Genomic DNA, 19,408 nt, shown 5'->3' with positions numbered 1-19,408 from the left:
ATTGATGTAGCTCAGTTAAGACAATTGATCTGGAAAGCACATCTCTGCCAAACCTCACTTTCTTATTCTCAGCACTTACCACAACCTGACATGTTACATATATGGTTGGATTGTCCCTTACTCGGGTGCATAGAATCAGAAGTGCTACAGGTGCAAGTCTGTAATATTCACATGTGCAGAACTGGGTATCTTGGTTATGACCCAAGACTAAATATGGAATCCATGTATGGCATATGTTTTATACACAGAACTGAAAAGTAATTAACTGTACTATTTTAAGATAATTTTGTGCTTGAGACAACATTCTGTGGCAAAGAATCATCTCTGGTGTCATGTTGACACCTGAAGAGCCTGAGAATTTACACATTTTGGATCTGCAATTATTATAGCATATAGTTAATATTTATTTATTAAATATATATTTAATAATATATACTATTAAATATATATTTAATAATGTATATTATTAAATATGTCTTTGTTCACTATCTGACTTCCCACAGTTCAATGGAACCATCTTTGGGGCACGGACATTTTCTAGCTTATCTTGTGTCCCCAGTATTAAAACTAGTGCTTGACACATGATAAACACCAAATAACTAATAATTTGTAAGAGCTGGGGGAGATGGCTCAGTGGATAAAGTGCTTGCCATTCAAACATGAGGACCTCAGTTCCGATCTCCAAACCTATAAAAATCCCAGAACTCGTGAGAAGACCTGGAACAGTAGTGCATGTGTTTATAATCCCGTGCATGCTGCCCACAGAGGCCAGGGAAAAGTATCAGAACCCCTCAGACGGGAGTTAGGCTGAGCTTTCAGCCTCCAAAGCTTCACACCAAATAAACATTTGTTCTTTATCAGACCTCTAGCCTCAGGTGTTTTGCTATAGCAACCAAAAGCAAACCTTGCAGTCACACACAACACCTCATTTTATACAAGATTTTAAGCCTTCACTTCTCCAATGCCCTGCCCTGCCTGGCCCCCATTGTCATTCATTTACCTTGTTCCCTGGTTTGAATATGGTTTTATTATATTCCTCTCAAAGGTTTAATTGCTCAAAATGTGGCAGTGTTGAGGCAGCATATCCCCAGGCAGTAGAATAGGGTTGTGTGTGTGTGTGTATGTGTGTGTGTGTGTGTGTAGCTCAGTGGTTAAGAGGTCTTGTGGTTTGAGTAGCAATAGACCTCATAGACTCATAGATTTGAGTACTTGGTCTCAGGTTGGTAGAACTGTTTGTGAAGGATTAGGAGGGGGGGCCTTGATGGAGGAGGTGTGTCATTAAGGGTAAGCTTTAAGGTTCCGAAAGCACATACCATTCCCAGTTTCCCAGTCTCTCCCTTTCTCTGACTTGTGCGTGTGGATCAGATCCAAGCTCTCAGCTGCTGCTCCTACACCATGCCTGTCTGCAGCCACACTCCCTATCATCATGGCAATGGGCTAACCCTCTGAAACTGTAAGCCCCAAATTAAACTCTTCTAGAAGTTGCGTTGGTCATGGTGTCTGATCACAACAGTAGGAACGTGACTAAGACAGGGGCCACTGAGATGGACCATCTGGCAAAGGTGCCTGCTGCTAAGCCTAACAACCTGAATTCTATTCATGGGTTCCATATAGTGGCAAGAGAATGCTGACTGCTGTCCTTTGACCTCCATACATTGGGCTGTGGTATGGATGCATATATACACAAAAAAAGTAATACTTTTTTTAAAAAAAATACACAAAGGTCTTAAATAGATGTTTTTCACAAAGAAGATATATCATTTGCTAAGAAGAGCATTAAGCAAATGACCAGAGATAAAATGCTCACAGTGCAAGCATGAGGACTTGAATCTCCAGCACCCACATAAAAAGCTGGGTACAGTAGTATGGACCTGTAATTCCAGGCCTGGTGACACAGAGCGGGGAGGATTACTGGAGCTGGCTGGCTAGGAAGCCTTGTCAGTTTAGAGAGAGACTTTGATTAAAAAACAGTAAGGTTGGAAACGATAGAGGAAAACACCCCATGGCAACCTCTGGCCTCCACATGCGTGTACGCGCACGCACACATTTATATTTACACCCACACATGCAAACATGTATACATGTATATACCAAAAAGATCAATTACACTGTCATTAGGAAAATGCAAATCAAGGGGCTGGATGCAGCTCAGCTGGTAGAGGGCTCACCCAGTAGGCACAAAGCTCTGGGGTCAGCTCCTTGCGTTGTGTAGAGCTGAGCATGGTGCATACTTCCAATCCCAGCACCTTAGATATGAGGCATGAGGAGCAAAAGAGCAAAGGTCATTTTTCAGCTACAGCGAGAGTTTGAGGCCAGCCTAAGCTATGTCAGACCTTGCTTCAAACATAAATAAATAGATATTCTTAGGAAAGGAAAGATAAGACAAATCAAAATGATGAGATACAACTTTACACCCATTATAATGGGCACAAAACTAAACAAAACAGAAAGCACTGATGATAAAAGTTCAGAATGGAATCCCTCAAGCATTACTTACAGGAATGTAAAATGTTGCTGTTGTATAAAACAGTTGGTGATTCCTCAAAAGATTAAATATAGAATTTCCCTAAGTATTTAACAGTTACCCTTCTAGGTATTCTCAGAATTGAAAGCAACATCTTAGACATATACTTGTTCACAACAACCAAAAAAAAAATGTAAAATATCCAGATGTCAATCTATAGATATCTGGATAAATAAAATGTGATACATACAGGCAAAGGAATATTATTCAAAAGAAAGAAAGAAAGCTTGTAGGCAGAAGTTTCTATCCTACCAAACAGTTCCCAAATAATCACACAGAGACTTATTACTAATGATAACTCTCGACCAATAGCTTAAGCCTGTTACTAACTAGCTCTTACATCTTAAATTAACCCATTTCTATTCCTCTACGTGCTGTCATATGGCTCATGGCTTGTTACCTCATTTTGTACAAGTCCTGCTTCCTCTGTTTCTGGATGGCAACTCTGCCCTTCTTCCTCCCAGAGAGCTCTCTCCCTGTTCACAAGTCCCACCTAACCTCTTCCTGCCTAGCTATTGGCCATTCAACTCTTTATTAAACCAATGAGAGCAACACATCTTCACAGTGTACAACAAAATTGTTCTACAACAGAAGCTGGGAGTGTAGCCCGGTGCCACTGTCTCACTTATTGTGCACGAGGCCTTGGGTTCTACCCTGTTGCTCAAATCCCTTCCCTCCTCTCTAAGGTCCCATCAACAAACCAAGGTAGAATGCCATCAAAGTTCCCCTGGGACACCAATGAGGACAACTTCTGGGAATCCGTTCTCCCCTTTTGTTGTGGGTTCTGGAGAACTTAGGTTGCCATGGTTACAGCACAAGTGTCCTTACCAGAACCATCTTGCTAGCCGGATAAAAATATTCCTGAGGAGTTGACCTTCAACTGTAAGAGCCCTATTAACATTCGCCACAGAGTGCTCCTGGGAGCACTCCTTTAAATTACAAAACGTGTTTTCCGAGTGAGAGAAGATGCTTTTCTCCACTGAAACGGTTGCTGGGCTGGTGTACTGCCGGTGCCCCGAGAAACTACGGAGATGGAAGGCTGTTAGGATGCTGCACGGACGCGAAGGATGAAAATTAAAAGTAAAAGAACACAAGTCCAAGTACTTTTCCTTGTTGTAAAAACTAACTCTGCCTAAGACATTGCCAATATTATTCAGATGCCAGCCAACAAATAACAAGCCCAGCAAACCCCACTAGCTCTGTTTTTCATGCTTGCTCTTGCCAGCACTTGCTCTTTGAGGGCTTCGTCCACCATCTTGCCTGAGGAAGACAGTTCTCATGCTGGCTGTGGGACCCAGTGCTGGGCTGAAGACTTCTGGGGTTCTTTCACCCCAGTTACACTTGAAGTACTAAGGGTCATCTGTTCAACGTGGAGGGGGCACTAATTGTGGCACCCTTACTTTTTCTTGATGCACACTGATTTTCACTGTTACAGTTTTAAGGCAGGTCTTATGTAGCCCAGGCTAGCTTCAGGCTCACTCTATAGCTGAGGCTGGTTTTGAACTCATCCTCCTGCATCTACCTCCCAAGTACTAGGATGAGAGGTGTATACCACTATGACCAGCTTTGCTTTTGATGTCTATGATTCAGTATTTTTCAGTAGGTTTCAGGGGAATTATTGGTTGCCCAAGAAACTAGAGATTTATTTTCTATATAAAACATCTTTTCTTACTGGGGATATAGCTCAGGGGTCCAGCACTTACTTAGCCTACATAAGGCCCTGGGTTCAATCTCCAATATCACTAACATAGCCTATGTCTCTGTGTATTTATTAATATAATTATAACAAGGGCTATTGAGTTAGAATAAGGACAAATGAGTTACTGGTCACACTGAGTTCCTCATTAAGTGTGCCTATAGGATTAAAGTGACCCCTGAAGTGTGACTGCCACCACAGGATTAGATAGATGTTGGGTACTGAGTTGTGTTTGTCCAAAGTTAGTATGCCGAAGTCCTAATTCCTAGCACCCTAGAACCCGTTCTCTTTGGAAATAGAGTCTTTAAAGATAAAATTGACTTAAAACACGGTCATTGGGGCAGGACCTCATCCGATAAGATGAAGTCCTTCACCAAGAGGAAATACAGACACACAGAGAAAAGACCAACAGAGCACACAGCGAGAGGGCAGTCGTTTGCAATCCAGGAAAAAGGCTTCACAAGAAACTAACACATCAGACACCTTGACCTGGGATGTCGAGCTTTCAGAACCACGAGACAGTGGCTTTCTGTTGAAGCTATGCTGTCTGTGGCACTTGGCCATGGCAGGACAATGGGCAAAAGAATAAGCAAAGACCTTCCGGGGAAGTGCACACTCAGGAAAAGGTAGAGGAAGCAGTGGGGAGAGAGCCACCTGACCACAGTACAAGCAGGACCTCTGAGGAGTCAAAGAAACAGAAGGACCAATAGGACGGCTTCAGGCTTTAGCCCGTGCCTGGCAGCCCCAAGAGAATGCTGTCTATTAGAGAAGTCCTTCCCCCTGGTTCTAACACCTTGGTCACACCCAGAACCCAGCTGAAGAGGCTCAAGGCCATGTAGCTGGACATGAAACAGCAACAGACCTACCGACAGGCTGTGCTGACAGCCCATCACACTCCCCACTGTGTGATCTGCTGACAGGGACCTAGGAAACTCATCTCTACCACTGTTAGGTAGGATGAACAACAGAGGGCCTGCCTCAGGCCTTTCCCTTTCCAGGGCCCCTTCTCTTCCATGCCTTCCATAGAACAAGTGCTCATTGAGAATCCTCAGGAACCCAGTATGGGCTGGGGTGTCCCAGGGCATTGGAAAGTGAGGCAGGGAAACCTTACCTGGTTGGCCTTGATGAAACGCGCCTGTAATCCAGCATTTGAGAGACTGAGGCAGAAGGTCAACCTGGGATACATAGTTAAAAGTCAGCCGGGGATAAATACCAGCAATGCAAAACAATAAAATAGAGCTATGGACACTCCCAGACCAAGAAATACTGGAAACCTGGAAACACCACTCTGCTGGTGTTCGTCCTGCTCTCACCGCCCTTGTCTTGACTCTCAGTGACAGCTGTAGTGGATTTTGACCCTTCCAGAGTGCGCTCTCTCTCTCTCTCTCTCTCTCTCTCTCTCTCTCTCTCTCTCTCTCTCTCTCTCTCTCTCTCCTCGCTCTCTCTGTGGGGGTGGGGATGTGTCTGTCTCTCTGTCTGTCTCTGTCTTTCTCTCACACACACATGCATACACATTCACAGAGTCACTATACAAATTAAGCACATGTACATTTAAAACATAAAATCTGACTTAGATGTGGCGGCACACACTTGTAATTACAGCACTCAGAAAGCCAAGGCAGCAGAATTATAAGGTTTATATCCAACCAGAACTACATTTCAAAATACCAACAAAGGCAGGGAGGGTGATGCACATCTTTAATCCTAGCACTCAAACGAGAGAGACAGGCAGATCTCTGTGAGTTCAAGGCCAGTCTGGGCTACATAGCAAGTCCCAGGCCAGCTAGGACTACATAGTGAGACCCTGTCAAAAACAAAACAAAACAAAACTCAAAACACCAGCAAATTGCAAGCAGCATAAAGTTGGAAAACAAACAGGCATAAATCTACAAACAAACAAACAAACAAACAAACCACAACATAGATCAATAAAGAGGGGATTTCCTAACCTCTGCTCTATGTTGGAGAATACTGGCCTTTTAGAGAAAGGCTGTAAAACAAGCAAGCATCCAAGTTCTAGTACCTTTTGTGGCTCTGGTTCATTCTCCCTCTTCTACCTTTAGATTTCACTTCCCTTCTTCCAACATGTCATCATCTTTCACATCTTTGTACCTACCATCCCCTTCCTACAGTGCTCTTCCAGATCCCCCCACTTTCTGCCAGGCCAATGGTGACAGCTCAGGTCCCGTGCAGGGATCCAGCGGACTCAGGTTGACAGTCTCAGCAGCTCTTACAGGCTCATCTCCCTGGGGCCGTTGTACTTTCTCTTCACAAAGCTACATCCCTACTCCAGGGAAGGAATTTTTGTTTTGTTTATGATTGTTACCCTAGCAACTATCATGGCAACACCATCTTAGGGCTCACTGGACACTCAGCTGAATTTGATGGATGAATGAGACTGCTTCGTGGACGCTGTGTGTAAAAGACACATTTTCACTGTGAGCTTGCTCTGAATGTAAACAGCTACCATGTGCTGCACTTTCTGCTAGCCTGCGTATACATCTCATTCAGAGAAATGTATGTTGAATTATTTCCTAACAGAGGTCATGTTTTTTTTAAATTTATGGTTTGTAATTCATGAGTAAATGAAATACCGCACAACCAATTAGGAGACAGAGCTGAGAAAACGGTATGTGTAAATACGCAGCCGGACTGTGCTTGGTTACCCAGAGTTTCTCGCTATGACCCATTTTGTAACAGTAGATGCTGAGATTAGCATTTTTGTCTGCTTTGTGCTACTGTAACAGAAGAGCTGAAGCTGAGCAATTAATAAAGGGCAGGGATTTCTTTCTCACCATCATGGAGGCTGGGAAGTTGAGGGTTATGGGTCCCATGGTTGTTGAGGCTTGCTTACATATCATTCTATGATAAGAAGAGGAAAGGAAAGAGAACTGGAGGTGAGAAGAAAAGGGGGAGAGGAGGAGAAGGGGAGAAAGGAAGAAAAGAAGAAGGAAAGAGAAGAGGAGATGAGAAAAGAGAGAGGAAATGGAGAAAAGAGAAGAGGAGAGAGAGAGGGGGGGGAGAAAGAGAGAGCGAGCTTGTCAAGCCTATGATATGAATCAGCTGGTAAAGGTGCTTGCCCACAAACCTGATGATCAGGATGCAATCCCTGTAACCCACAGGATGGATGGATGCAATTTGTGACTTCCACAAGTTGTCCTCTCCTACACACACACACACACACACACACACACACACACACGTGTATTTTTTAAAGATGTTTTTGATCATTGTCCTCACTCACACAGAATCACACTTTGAGGAAGAAAAAAAGACAGGACTAAAAATAGCTAAAGGAATGCTTACCAGAGGTAAGCATCATTGTGGGCAGATGGTTGAGGGCTGAGGCAAGTGCCCTGAATCTTGAGTACGAGCATCTAGAGGATGGACATTTAGAGATTCCTTTTGCCCACATATTGGGCTTTTTCAGACTAATTTGTTGGGAGATGAGGAGCTGAGCTGATGAAGGCCTTGAGTTTAATCTGATAACAAGTGGGCAAGGGTTTTGCATCTCCAGCACAGGGACAAGTCACAGGGCCTTTTGGGAACGAGGAGCAAGTACAGACCAGAATGTCTGTTTACCATCCTCATTAGTGACTCTGTGGAAGACTCATCTCATGCAACCTTTGCTTGAGTTTGTTACAGGTAATGATTACAGAATGTGCCAACAGAAAGACAACCATGAGTCGTCACTCAGCTCAGTTAATCCTATGGAATGAAGACAAAGGGTGACAAAGGTTTTGCTTCTCCAAGATTCACAGAAGTAAAATTTAGGTTATCGACAATTGGCAATTACTCAGTTATCTGCAAGTGAGTTCTGTGATCATTCATTCAATTAACTGAACAACTATTTATTGAAGGTTCATTATATGCTGTTAGCACACAAAGCATAGGTTTAAAAATAGATAGGGGACCGGGAACATGACTCAGTCAATAAACTGTATTTGCATGACAACCTAAGTTTGACCCTTAACACCCACATAAACAGGTGAGGTGGCATGTGTCTGTAATTTCAGCTTAGGGGAGGTGGAGGCAGGAGGATCACTGGGCTCGATGGCCAGCCAGCCTTGCTGATTTGTTGAGTTCCAAGTTCAGTGTTATACCCTGTCTAAAAAAATAAGGTGGAGAGGGATGGAGGAGGATGACTAATGCCATGTTCTACAGCTCCTGACCCCATGTGTGTACATACAACATACTGTGATGGTTTGAGTAAGAATGACCTCATAGGTTCATCTACTTGAGTGTTTTGTTATCAGGGAGTAGCCCTACTTGACAGAGATTAGGAGGTATGGCCTTGCTGGAGGAAGTGTGTCACTGGGGTTGACTTTGGGGTTTCAAAATCCCAAGCCAGTCCCACTGTCTTTCTTTTCCTGCTGTCCGTTGGTGATGGGTGGCAGAGGTGAGCCTGAGTTGGTGTGTCCTTTGTGCTCCCTCCAGGAAGCTTCACAATGCTCCCCTAAGGAGTTTGAGCCGTACTGAAGGCATGGAAACCTTGAGGCTTTTTGAGTCCAGAATTTAGCCATTCTTTGTGAAATTAACCTAGCAATGAACTTCCACTTAGAATTTTTTCCTTTTTCCTTTTTTAAAACAATTTTTTTTAAAAAAAATCCACCAAACAAAAGCAAAAACACGATAACATAAAATTTGCCATCTTGTTTGAGTCATCTCAGGGATGTTATCTACTCACACGGCTGTGCCACAGTCCTCCAGAACCTCACCCGGGAAACTCAAACTCCATCCCATTAGACACCTACAACTGATAACCTGCCAGTCACCATGCTGATTCCAGTCTCTAGGAATGTGCATTTTCAAGTTACTTCATACAGCTGGAGTCAGGAAGCATTTGGGCGTTTGTGGCTAACTTTTCTTTTGGGGCTACCAGCTCACAAAAATGTCACAGACTTATTAATTATGAAAGCTTGACCTGAGTTTAGGCTTGTTCCCAACTAGCTCTTATAACTTAAATTAGTCCGAATTTTTTAATCTATGTTCTCCCCATTTGCTCGTTACTTTTTCTCTATCAAGCTCATCCTGGTTATTCCAAGTCTGACTGGCAACGCTGCCTTTCTTCTTCCCAGAGTTCTCTTTGTCCAAAAGTCCCGCCTCTACCTCCTGCCTAGACATTGGCTGTTTAGCTTTTTATTAAACCAATCACAGTGACACATCTTCACACAGTATAAAGGGATATTCCACAACAGATTGGCTTGTTTTGCTCAGTGTATGGTCATCAGGGTTTGTTTGTTCTAGCCCGTGAAGGTGGTTTTCTGGTGAAGGCTGTATAATATGATAATTAGCATGGCCCTTTGCTTATTCATTCATCTATTCATAGACAGCTGAGCGGCTATAAAACTGTAATGAACATGAATATCCAAACATCTGAGAGCTTGACTTATTCCCTGTAATCCATCCTTCCCCATCTTCTTTCTTTTTCCTTCCTTCGTTCCTTTGTTACTTTCTTACTCCTTTCTTCCTCCCTCTCCGCCCCCTTTCCTTGCTACTTTGGTAGCCAGCTTCCCCTCTTTTGTCTATTTATTGGTTCTGGATGCTAGAGATTAAACCCAAGGACTTACACAGGCTTTTAAACTCTCTATTCCTAAGGCATACCCAGCCCCCACGCTTTTTTCCACCCGCGATCCTTCAGCCTGTGATGGCTTGACTTAGCTTTTAGACTTGGCAATGGTGTGAATGGAACACATTCAGTAGACACTGTCCTTTGAATTTTGACCTTTCCCCAAGCTATTGATGTATATAATACAACACTGTTCCACAACCCTGGGCAGCGACAGGAACCAGCAATTCTCAGAGAGCCCTGTGATCAAGATGAGGACAACCAACGCTCTGCAGTGTGCTGTGTAGCTAAGCCTAGGTGCTGGGTAGGTTAGGAGTTTTGAGTTATATATAGTGTTGACTTATTATAGGCTTAGCTGGGCACAATGCTGCATGCTTATAATCCCAGTCCTTGGGAGCTTGAGGGAGAAAGATCAGGCATTTTAGCTATCAGTGAATTGGAGACCAGCCTGGGCTATGGGAGATCTTATCTGAAAACAAACAAACCCAAGGGTAGTCAGAATTTCACCTCATTATGACTCAGAGGATCTATGTACTCTGAACTGGACTTTCTGGATCAAATAATAGGTACATTTTAAATTTTCTTGGGAACAATATATTGTTCTCGTAGTGGTTGTACATTTTACATTCTTATTAACAGTACACAAGTGTTGTAATGGATTAAGTAAAATGCAGCAAGTTCCCGAGGGACTGCAGTGGGCAGTGGGCCATGAGACCATGCTGCAGGTCCCTGAGTGAGGGCAGGCAGCAGGCAGCGGGTCCCAGGAGCAGCCAGTCCCAGGCAGGGATGGCACAGTTTCCCAAGTGGCTGCAGTGGGCCATGAGGGGCAGTGAGTCCCATAAGGAGAGGCAGACAGATGGGCATACCATGAGACCACACTGCAGGAACCTGAAGGCGGCTGGTCCCTGGAAAAGGAGTCACACGGCAAGAGAGAGACAGATGGATAGGTACGCCATGCAGAATGAGGTTGGACATTTATTTAGTGGGTTATGGAAGGGAAAGGGGAGAAGAGCAGAGAGAGAAAGAGAAGTAGAGAGGGAGAGAGAGAGAGAAAGAGAGAGAGAGGCAGAGAGAGAGAGAGCGCGAGAGAGAGAGAGAGACAGAGAGAGAGAGAGAGAGAGAGAAACAGAAGGGTTAAGGGGAGAAGTGGGGAGAAGGGAGAAGCCAAAGCTGCCTCTTCTAGAGGGAGACAGAAAAAGGAAGGGACTCAGGCTGGAAGCTGAAATCAGCTTGCCTCAGCAGACTGGGAGGGAGTTATCTCTTTTTTTTTTTTTTTTTTTTTTTTTTTGGCTTTTCGAGACAGGGTTTCTCTGTGGCTTTGGAGCCTGTCCTGGAACTAGCTCTTGTAGACCAGGCTGGCCTCGAACTCACAGAGATCCACCTGCCTCTGCCTCCCGAGTGCTGGGATTAAAGGCGTGCGCCACCGCCGCCCGGCTGGGAGTTATCTCTTAAAGGGACAGAGCAGACCATTACAAGTGTTAGACAGTTCCTTCAACCCCTCTCAGGACTTGTTATTTGTTCTGTTTTTATAGTAGTGATGTTAGTAGATGTGAGAGTTTTTTGTTCTGCTTCCTATTTGTTTTTAAGTCAATAAATTTTTATTGAAGGGATTTCATGTGTGATGCCTTCAGTGTCCATCAGGGTCACTGGGTTCAGTGCTTCGCAGGGTAGCCCTTTCTCAAAGAGCTGATGCTTATGCAGTTGTGCTAACAGCACAAAGATCTTCAGTATCAATTTCTTCAAGTTACGTTCAGAACCATTTTAGGGCAGATTTATCTTTCATGCCAACATCTCATATGAGTTCAAATCATATGCATTCCTAGCACACCTGGAATGCTATCGATCTGTATGTAGGATATGCCAGGGTCAGGAGGAGGGAAAGGGGAAGGGGAAAATTAGTGAATCCTTCATAGTTCACTGTCTCATAGTCCCCCATAGGCCCTAGAAACAGTCCTGTGAGCATCTAAATGTGAGGCATTTCTTTTCTTTCTTTTCTTCCTTCCTTTCTTTATTTCCTTTGCGGGGATAAACCCATTTTTTAATAAGATAAAACCAGAGATGCTGATGTTCTCTGTTTCTGGTTAATCTCTTTGTGTGTTTCTGGGTGTTAGAGGAATATGAAGGAGCTAAGCAAGACAACAGTAGTATCTGGCTTTCAATGCAGCATGTCCTTATGCCAGGGAGGGTGCTGGCACCTCGAATTTCTCTGTGTGGACCAGTGGAAGATGCTCCAAGGATCAAGAAATGGCATTTTATATTTGAACTTTGTTCCTTTCCTATGGGCCCAAATCTCCTTTCTCAATTCTTCACTAGCTCGCTTTCCTTTTTCCGGGACCTAGCACGAGCCTCTATTTGAGACCCAGTTCTCAATTCTTATGTTCTTATATTCTGTTGATCTGATAATTTGCCTGTGGTGAGGCATTTCTAATGATGTGTGGCCATTGAAGAAATCCTGTCAGGAGAGCCCTCGAGCAGTTAAGTCCCTGCAAATTCCTGCCACTGCTTCTCCTTTCAGCCGTCTCAGTCTGCACACCCTGCTCACTTCCACTGAATTCTCCAAATCAGTGTCTTAGAACATGCCATGACACATGGGAGTCCAAGCCAGTAAAAGTAAGAAATGACTAAAACCCTTTCTTCCCCCAATGCACTCTATTTTAAAAATTCTTTTAAATTTGTATTTACTTTCTTATTTATATGGGTTTGTACACATATGTAAACACATGAATGTCAGAGAACTTGAAGGGGTCAGTTCTCTCCGTCTGCCATGTTGGTCTGGGGCTCAACCCGAGTCCTCAGGCTTGGCTGTAAGCACCTTTACCTGCTGAGCACCCCTTCCTAACGCACCCCTACCCCCACTCCGTGCCTAAACTCTTTCATTGCCCGTTTGTGTCAGGAAGGATGAACACGAACTTAGCATCTTTGCTAATCTTTGTGATCAGCCTTACCCATAGGACGTGAACTCAGGAGAAGGCCTTCTCCTTGTCCCCTTGGACAGGAAAGTGGCATCCAGTTCCTCATAGGAGTGACTGCAGCTTGGCCAGCATATTGGTTTTGGCCTCTGTAGGGCTCCATACTTACTGAGCACCCCGTTTTTATAGTTTGGCTGTTAGGATTCAAGACTCCAGTTGATTAGATAAGGGATTCCTAGCAAGTCAGTTGAAGGGTGGAGGAGGAAGGTATTATATCACAGCCCTCCCCAGCCCTGCTCTGTGAAGCCCTCCACCCTCAGAGCCAGCCTCACTGAGTTCCCCTCACCAAGCATGTCCGTGGCAAGCGCTGACTCTTATTTGGAAGTTTTCTGTGTTGAATAGGAGGCCTTTGATTTTTTTCCCCCTTCTGACCTTCTTTTTTAAAATTGCTGTAGTTAAGAGCCCGGGCCAGATCCTGCCCCTAGCTACTATTTCTATGACATTTGGATTATACACATAGGATTATACACACTGAGTGGGACTTCATCGTGACCTTTTAATAGCAGCTTCCTTCCTTCTGCTTTTCTCTTTAGAGCGGAGATGTTTGCATGCATAACTCTTCGTGGGACCCACGTACATACAAACACTGGGGTAAACAGAGCAGAAATTAGACCTGTTTTAGAGAAGAGTTGAGCCTCAGAGGGATTAAACAGTTGGACCAACGCATATGCGGGACTCAAGCCCAGACCTTTTGATTTTTAAATCTGTACCAGGGAGGATTTTGTTTTGAACTGGTGGTTATGGAATTATAAAAACACATGGAAAAATAGGTTGGTAAATTTTTTTATGTCTACTTGCTTGCAAAAGATTTGAAAAGTATGGAAGAAAATATAATCAGACGCAATAACTTCATTTGTGAAATCCAAGATGCAGGAAATGATCTTACAGAAGCTGTGGGGAAAGAATATGAAAGATTGCTGTAATTCATGTAGCTAGTCTTTGACAATAATCTCCAGGAAGGGCTAAATGAGGAATGAAAAGTAGTGGACGGAGCTACTTAGAGTTCTACATAAGCTCTCCCAAGACCGTGAGCCCAGACTGTTTAACTGGAGCCTCTACACAGAGAGGGGGTGGAGGCAATAGGAGCCTGGCTTCTATAAGGAGCAGAGATCATGCCTTCCAGACCCAGAACTCTGGAGGCTAAAGCAGGAGGGTCACAAGCTCAGAGCTAGCCTGGGCTACAGAGTAAGACCCTATGTCAAGAAAAAAAGGGAAGAAAGAAGGGGAGTCACATAAATACACGGAGAGAGACTTAGTTTGCAGTGGCTCCTTGGGCCCCTGCCTCAGAATTATGTGTTTGGGAACAGAGCCAACACTATGCAGGCAGCTTCTGCTTGGAGTTTACCATTTGTCTGTATTTTGCTGTGTTTATTAATATTAGTCCCTCCAGCAATTGATGTGAAAATCTCAAGGTGCTTTAAGAGTTCCCTGGTTTACCCCAGGGACTCTAGAAATGTCCTTGGGCTTTGCGGCAGCCTCGAGGAACAGACAAGAGTCAAGAGTCATCTGGCTGAGCAGAAAGCCATGGAACAGGAGCTGGCTGCCTCTCTCCCTTCCCTAGCCATTGGATTTGGGAGAGTAGTCCTCTAAAGTCTAGCCTTTGGAATGGGGGAGGGGTACAAACAGCAATGCAGAGGCATTGGGGAGAGGTTGTTTGTAGGCGGCCATTGGCTGAGCTCACCAAGAGTGGCTTTTGTTAGCAGTGTGGTGTTTGTATCCCCACAAATGTAGACAGAAGTTGTGATGTTCCATGTCCTGACTCAGGGTTTGATAAGGCAAACTATAAAACTCTAAATGGACACACAATTTAAATGGCCAAAGGATATCTGTAGAAAGTCTTACACAAAATAAGGAGTAGATATAATTCGGTATTTCAGATCGTCCTTTCATATATCAGTAATCAATGCCACCCATAGTTGCTGGCATTCAAGTATGTATTTTCTTATTTCCAGTTTTGTTCAAAGTGAGGTTAACAGCGTTTTGTGAGTGTCAATGTGGCCTGGGAGATTGATGATGGTGTTTTATTCAGTGGTATTCACTTGATTTCTCTGGGCTGTGTGTGGGTAATTACTGACATGGGGTTTGAACGGGATTCCTCTGTTTCTCCTTGAAGTTCTGATTATGTTCTATTGTGAGGCACACACATGGCAATTACTGTTATCTCTTAAATTAGTGGCCTTTAAAACTATGTAATGTGTGTGTATTTCTGAGTGTGTGTGTGCACACATATGTATGCAGGTGATCACAGAGGCCAGGAGGAGGGTTTGGATCCCTTTGAGCATTTGTAAGATGCATGATGTGTGTGCTAGGATCTGAACTCTAGTCCTTTGGTAGAGTAGTAAGCTCTCTCTAACCACTGAGCCATCTCTCCAGCCCCTAAATCACCTCTGTTTCACTATGCTATGTTCTTCTACATAATAGTTCTCCTGGTTCTCAACTCTATGCAAGGAAAGTCTGAAATACATTTCTGGTGGATAATCCTGGTTGCCAACTTGACTACATTGAAAGATGCCGAAAAGATTAGTAAAGAACATTTCTGTGTGTATACATGTGGGGGTGGGGAGGTGCATTGTGTGTGTGGGGGGGGTGTTTCTGGAGAAGATTAACAAAAGAAGAAAGACCCACCTTGAACACGGGCAGCACTATTTTAGGCTGGATGCTGAGATGGAGTGAAAGGAGAAAAGGGAGGAAGGCCATGAGAATACTCTCTCTCTCTCTCTCTCTCTCTCTCTCTCTCTCTCTCTCTCTCTCTCTCTCTCTGCTCTTTCCCCTTTCCTGTCTACCATAAGGTGAACAGCCTCCTCTACATACTCCTGCCACCATAATGCTCTCCTTGTAGAAGGCTCAAAAACATGGAGTCACTTGCCTGTGATTATAACCTGCAATCATGAGTCAAAATAACATTTCTCCCTTCAATCTGTTTCTCTCCAGCATTTATCACAGCGACAAACAAACAGACTTAGGCAATGGAGCATGGTCCATGGGTACCAGAGTTCATCTGGAGGGCTCCCAAAAGTATAGTGACATTTCACTTGTATTTTAATAAACAAAACTTGCCTGAGGATCAGAAAAGTAAAACAGCCTGGCCGTCCTTATAGAGCAGGCAGCAATAACACACACCTTTAATCCCAGTAGCCGCACTAGTTGCCATAGAAACCGGGGGTGCATGCCTTTAATCCCAGTGGTGCACGCTTTTAATCCAAGAACCAGAAAGGATTATAAAACAGGAGGAGACAGCTCTCAGACACAGTCTCATTCTAAGATTCCTGGAGGCAGGATCACCATTTCGGAGGTCGAGGTAAGAGCCAGTGGCTTGTTGCTTTGCTTTTTGGATCTTCAGGTTGAAACCCAATTTCTCTCTCTGGGTTTTTATTAATCGTGTTTCACAAAGGCAATTTTCCAGAACACTAAGCTTCACTGTTAAGGAGACTGAGAAATTTTTCACAGAAAAGAAAAATTTATGTGGGAATGACATAAAAATCTATTTACCAAACTCTTGGTTCTTACCTGTTTCATTAGCAGATATTAGTTATGTATAACAATGGACTTATGACATTTTCACACTTGTAAATAAAGCATTTTGACTGCATTTGATACCCATGACTGTCTTGCACTTCTGCTGATTGTTCCGTCTTTACAGCCAGTCCTGTTTCCTTTCCTCCTCCCTCCCTCCCACCCTCCTTTCCTTCCTTCCTCCTTTGGTATACGTGAGCCTATGAATTTAATTTAATTAGGGTGCATTTCAGGAGCATGGACACCTTACCAGTGGCTACACCACTAAAGAAAATGTTTCTCCCAGGATGACAGGATGGCTCAGGGGTAAAAAGGTGCTTGCTTGATGCCAAGCCCAACAACCCGAATTCAATCCCCAGGCCTCACAGGGCGGAAAGAGGGAACCAACTCCCACAAGTTGTTCTCTGATTTCTGTGTGTGCCCCCCAAACACTTACAAAAATAAATCTTTGAAAAAAGAAAGCCTTAAAAATCCTTTATTTCCAAAACTAAGAATCTTCTAGACTTAGAGCGAGAAGGTTTAAGACCAGTTTATTTTTCCCTTCCATGGCCTTAGTGTCAGGCACCTCTGAAATAAATGCCTTTCAAGTGGGACTTCTGAATGTCGATCCTGGACAATGGCTAATGTTGCCAGGACAAAGACATCTTTCTTAAGAAAGAATCCCAGGAACTGTTCCCCACTGGGGGGAGAGCACCAAGACACTTGCTGTCTGCACACCCAGAGACCCGTGCCTGAAACCAGGGTTTAAGGCTGTGTAGAGCTTCCCTAGACAGACAGTAGAGGGTCATTCAAAGTGAAGGGAGTTCAGAGACAGATGTAAACAAAAACAATAAAAGGAATTTTATACCAAAAACTCATTTTAATTAGCTATTGTAATAGCATTGTGACTAATTAATATATAAGGGACAAAATGACATGATATTAGAAAGTTCCTTTAAACACTTTTGAAGGAAGCTGGGTGTGTTAGCATGCCCCTGTGGTTCCAGCATTTGAGAGGTAATGGTAGGAGTGTCGGGAGTTCAAGGTTATCCACAGCTACGTAGTGAGTATTAGGGGCAGCCTGGGCTACGTGAGACCATGTTTCAAAAATAAATGCATGCATACACACATACATACTTCAGAAAGGATGAAGGGAAGTAAAGAAAGGAGACACAAGGAAAAAATAGGTGATGAATATGATATGAAAACATTGTGACTGACACCCACAGATATAAATCATTCATTTCCTGAAGCTGTCACAACAAATTACTCCACATTTGGGAGCTTAAGCAACATTAATTTAATCTCTCACAGATTGTAGGCCAGAGGTGTGAAATCTGGCTGTGAGCAAGGTCACCTCTCCTGAGCTGACTTAAGCATCCTAGTTCCCTTTTCTCTCCAAGCTGCACATTTTTCTCTGCTTTCTTCCTTGCTTGTTGCTCTTTCTTGCCATAGCCATCAATACAAACTATCAGCAATATAACCATGCCAGATACTCAACATGATGCTCTCTTGAAATTTCCCTCACCAAATATATGACTCCAGTACTTTCAAATCCAGCCTCAGGCAAGTTCCCCAAACACGGAAAGAAGGCAACCAGAGTCTTTATGAAAAATATCACGAATGGCTTCTAGCCTGGTTGCTAAAGAATCCTTCTTCCCCTTTGAAACCTCATATGCTGGGCCTTCACTGTACACATTACTCTCAACCCTAATCTTCCAGAATCCCCCCCTAGAATCACCCATTAAGCCCTGCTTGCAGCATTTCATGGCCTGTCTACTCTGCAGTTCTAAAGTCTCCTCAGCCCTTGAAGACGCAGTACGGTGAACTTCACAGAAACTGCCTCTGCTGCTCCCAAGTTCTGCCCTAGTTACTCACTCCTGCAGCCAAGAACCCGCAGCCCTCTGCCTCAGACCGTGAGCCAAAATAAACACTCTTCCTTCTTTAAATTGCTTCGTGTTAAGTATTTGATTGTAACACTGAGAAAAGTAACTACCGCAGAACAGGCCAGGCCCCATCTACCCGAGCAGATGTGGTCTCTGCAGGGGTGGGGACATGACTTACTTAGAAAACTTGAACAAAGCCAGACGTTTTCTCGGTCAGTAAGTCATTCAGGCTGCAAAGTTAGGAGAAAAGAAGTCAGTTCGTAGTAAGAGGCAGAAAAAGGAGGAGAAGGAAGAGGAGGAGAAGGGAGAGAGTCATAGCAGAGACCCATGCCAAGGTGGGATTGTGCCCACGTGATTAAAACGACAGATGAAGAAGAGGGAAAACTGAGTAATGAGAACAAACACCTAGTGGAGAAGAGAGAGAGCTACAGGAGAGAAAGAGCCCCTGTCCCTAAGAGATGCAAAGAGTAGCAGGCCTCTGAGCCAACTCTAGGCCAGCACTTACTGTGTGTGTTGCTGTTGTTGTTGTTGCTGAGACAGGGTCTCACGCAGCCCAGAGTGTCCTTGAATTCACTATATAGCTGTGGCTGTTCTTGAACTCTTTCTCCCGCTGCTTCCTCCTCCTAAGCGCTGAGATTACAGGCATGCACCACCCACCTTGGCTTGAACCCTACCTTTCTCAAGACAGTTTTACTGGGCCTTTCAGCATCGAAAGTATCCAAGCTCCAATAATCTTTCCTCCACTTCATGACATGTTGAATTATATTTTCTTTGTTCAGCTTACATTTCTGGCCAGAAAACACTTGAGATGTTAAATTATAACCAGAACAGGAAGTGTCCTAAATCCCCACCCTTCTGGAAAACTACTGGGCTTATTTATCAAGCTGGCAGGACACCTATGCTGAAAACCTAGCCCTGAAAGTTCAGAGTGGCGGTAACAATGCTGGTGAAGCTAGGATGTGATGGGGTGGTGAAGAAGGAAAATCTTGCCCAGCTCCAGCGCCACCTCCTGATGCTTTGCTCTGCCATGTTTTCTCTGGTTTTGGTTCAGAACCTGGGGCTCCTGTGCCATCTCCCATCTTCTCTGACAACACCGCTTAATGGTGGCTGTGCACGTCCCAGTAGAATTGAAGGCTCTTGCAGATACTTCGTCTCTACTGATGCTAGTGTGGGTATCTTTAGCAACAGTTTTCAAACAGGAGCTTCCGGAAAAAAAGAAAGAGGAAGAAGAAGGCACCTGCTCTTTATTACATGGATAGAGATGGGCCAGCG

The 19,408-nt window shown here is 44.0% G+C and overlaps 2 long non-coding RNA genes across 6 annotated transcripts in view; one reads left to right on the top strand and one right to left on the bottom strand.

Moving 5' to 3' along the window:
• Window positions 1-18,927, bottom strand: part of LOC119816407 — a 27,790-nt gene extending 8,863 nt beyond the window's left edge. Inside the window, exons 1-3 of one of the 3 annotated variants that reach the window (XR_005285763.1) lie at window positions 18,811-18,916; window positions 18,315-18,366; window positions 5,332-5,395 (exon numbers count right to left, since the gene is read on the bottom strand). This is a non-coding gene — a long non-coding RNA (uncharacterized LOC119816407). Of the gene's footprint in view, window positions 1-5,331; window positions 5,396-18,314; window positions 18,367-18,641 lie in introns of all 3 variants that reach the window. The other 2 variants (XR_005285762.1, XR_005285761.1) reach the window with 2 other exon arrangements.
• LOC119816406 overlaps window positions 15,997-19,408 on the top strand; it is a 20,322-nt gene continuing 16,910 nt past the window's right edge. For all 3 annotated transcript variants that reach the window (XR_005285760.1, XR_005285759.1, XR_005285758.1), the window contains exon 1: window positions 15,997-16,056. This is a non-coding gene — a long non-coding RNA (uncharacterized LOC119816406). The remainder of the gene's footprint in view (window positions 16,057-19,408) is intronic.

This window comes from Arvicola amphibius, chromosome 6, assembly GCF_903992535.2.
Source record: "Arvicola amphibius chromosome 6, mArvAmp1.2, whole genome shotgun sequence".
NCBI classification, from domain to species: Eukaryota; Metazoa; Chordata; class Mammalia; order Rodentia; family Cricetidae; genus Arvicola; species Arvicola amphibius.
Note: the sequence above shows the minus strand (reverse complement) of the source record. Positions and strands in the feature narration are given on the sequence as shown.